The 3039-nt window shown below is 38.0% G+C and overlaps 1 protein-coding gene across 3 annotated transcripts in view; it reads right to left on the bottom strand.

Moving 5' to 3' along the window:
• fam78ab (family with sequence similarity 78 member Ab) overlaps window positions 1-3039 on the bottom strand; it is an 11018-nt gene that overhangs the window by 2326 nt on the left and 5653 nt on the right. The window lies entirely within an intron of this gene.

Here is a 3039-nt window from a genome sequence, read left to right as displayed (position 1 = left end):
TATATATATAGCATTTCCATAACTGAAGGTAACATAGTTATTTGATTGTGGTATATATAGAATTGAACTATGTATCTGGAAAATACATAATTACACATCCACACATGCACTGCCTTAACAGAGATTTGTCAAACTTGAGTTTCATTTTGATTTTGAAGAAGAAGAAACAGGAAGTCACATCAGGAGAAAAGGGCGTGTGGTGGATGATGACAAATACCAGAATGCTTGCTGGCGGGGTGGAAGTACAGGCATGATTGCACGCACCACATTTTACATGATTTGAACCAAATGCCTTAAAAACGGTGAAGCTCTTTTCACTGTTAGACCCTGTCGATTAGCTCCATCTTTGCATTGTGCACCTTCAAGTCAAGGATTAGGGATGTTCCAATAGTTTTATGATGAAGTAGTAGGGTAAAGCAGGAGCTCTAGGAGGGCTGTATTACTACTTCACATCAAATAGAAACTAAATTAAAATCTAACACGATTGAAGTTTTTCATAAACTTTGCAGCCTCCTATCTTTGCGGTCACTTTATGAACTTTGGTCCTTATTTCTGCAGCTTATGGGAGTTTATCAAAAACCAATGTGGCAACGAGAGATTAGCAACAGCAGACAACTTTTATTTAAAGAAATGCATTTGGATGTGAGCAGATGTGAATGTAAAGATTCTTCGATGCAAAACTGCCAGTGCAGCATTTAGTACGGGAAGCCCCCTAAAGCACCAGGAAGTTGTCAGTTTTTACATTTTTTTTTAAATAGACCAATTTGTATTACAGTAAAAGAATCAATAACAAAACCTCTAAAACTACATAGAGCTAAGCTCCTAATTAACCAGGCTTATACAGAAGGTTTACACAAGGCTCAGTAAAACTAAAGGTTATTCATGTAAACCAGATGTTCACTGCTTTCTTTGTCTAAAATCACAAAAGAGAAGCAAAATTTGTTTCAAAGCTTGACATTTGGGTGCTTTCAGTTTTTTCAAAATAAAAGGCACCACAAAGATAAAATATTTCAAAATAAGGCAGAGGAGGCACTGAACAACTAAAATGACCTTGAACCTGTTTTATCCACTTATTGATTTTTCTGGCCAGGCCAAGAAAAAGATTACCTGTCATTCCCTGAATTGGGGGATCAGCACAACTGAGGGGATACGGTTTGATCTGCAGCTGAACGACTTCCTGTCTGCCTGACCTGGAGTCACGCTCCAATTTACCTTTTCGCCCAGGAGCAAAGATTAGGCATAATAATGGCCTTCTCTTGTTAGTTTTTATGAATGTGTGAGTGTGGTTTGGGTGTAAACATTTTTTTTTCTGAAAAGACGACCTAATCCTCTCAGCAGGTGCATCCAGAATATTTCCCTAATTTATTCCAGTAAATAACAGTCTCATTTTATTGCCACTCCAGATTTTTTCTTAACTATGCCCACAAAGAGATGAAGAAGAGTACGCAAAAATGTTGCTCTTCCTGCCCATTGAGGAACTTAGATCACTCGTGTGGAAGCCGCTGCAGAGATGCGCTTCACTTCCTGTTTGTGTCTTCACCGCCGGCGTCATCACAACCTAACGGACTGCACTGATGGTATGAAAGCTCCTGACGGAAACACAGGCATGTTTCGAAACAAACCATTTCCTTTTAAAAAAAATCTCAACTGTCCAACTTTGACTTGAGCGTCTGTTTCTGTAAAAGCATTTAGTGTCTCTTTTATAAAGCTTTAATGAATGCATGAGAAATATGTTTTTAGTTTAAAACACTGCCATGCACTTCAATTCATCTTAAGAAAGAATGAACAGGGTTACAAACCACTGCTGTGGTGCTTGCTTGCATCATTTCCTGTCATCTACACCTGTTAATCTCTAGCTCTGGGCTGCACAGATGAAATCTACTGGTGAAGTGTCACCAGAATGATAAAGAAAACATTGTGGACATGGTTATCATCCTGTTTCTGAAGGAAGAGAGGTGAAGAAATAAGGTATAAACACACTGACTCTATCAGTTACAGTACTATAAGCCTATCTGTTGCACTTGCTGCAAGTTAACCAGAGATGCTTTGTGTATGGGACGCATTGAGTTTCCTCTCCGTCTCACTTCCCATTACGTGTGCACGCTTCGAAATGCACGCGGACCATCGAAGCCTACAAACCTGGGCTTCAGCTTAGCCCAGGGGTAGAGAAAGGAGTGATGAATGTGCACAGAATTCTGGGAGCATCATCCAAAGCCAACAGAGAAATTGTGCAAATTACCACCTTCAGCTGTCCTACCCGTTTAATTACGATGCGCCGAAGCTTTATCGCCATCACAAAACATATTGTCAGATTCTCAACACAGCAAGAGACTTAACCAAAATTCCTAAAATAAAAGAGGATATGTTGCTATTTTACCACGAGAAAATGTTTAAAGGGATAAAAATGATTTTTGTAATGGGGTTCAGGGAAAGGTTGTGAACAATTAATATCTTACCTGCTGTAGATAGATTTTTAACAACCTCAGTTTAGAAATAAAGTTCATTTCTGACCAGCTAAAAAAAAAAGCTAACTTCTAGTCTGAGTGAGGCCAAAACTAAAATGGATCCTTGTGAACCTTAAACATTTCATAGCGGTTTATTTAGTTGCTATACTGTAAGCTTTTACACCACAGTCAAATTAGCATTATGTATGTCCTGACGTGTCTTAATAATCCAGGTAAAAATATATATATTAAAAAATGAATAGGTCCTTTAGACGAGTTCTTTCTTGAAAAAATGTTTCAGCTCGTCTCCAAACGACTTCTTCAGCCTGTATCTCCTCAGACTGAAGAAGTCTCTTGGAGAAGAGATGAAACCTTTTCTCAACAAAGAAGAACTCATCCAGAGGTCCTACTCAATGATTTTTAGATTAACATTACATAGTTATTTGACTCAGGCTGCTCTGACAGTATTTGTTAGTGACAAACAACCATTTATGTGTAAATAACCACAAAAAAATAAAAACTGACAGTGGTGTCAATATTTATAAAACAGTGGTGGCCTAAAACTGCAATTTCATTTTTCATATTTGTTTTAAAT

Source organism: Austrofundulus limnaeus, unplaced genomic scaffold (assembly GCF_001266775.1).
Source record: "Austrofundulus limnaeus strain Quisiro unplaced genomic scaffold, Austrofundulus_limnaeus-1.0 Scaffold57, whole genome shotgun sequence".
NCBI lineage: Eukaryota > Metazoa > Chordata > Actinopteri > Cyprinodontiformes > Rivulidae > Austrofundulus > Austrofundulus limnaeus.
The sequence above is the reverse complement of the archived record's forward strand: the minus strand, read 5'-3'. Positions and strand labels throughout refer to the sequence as shown.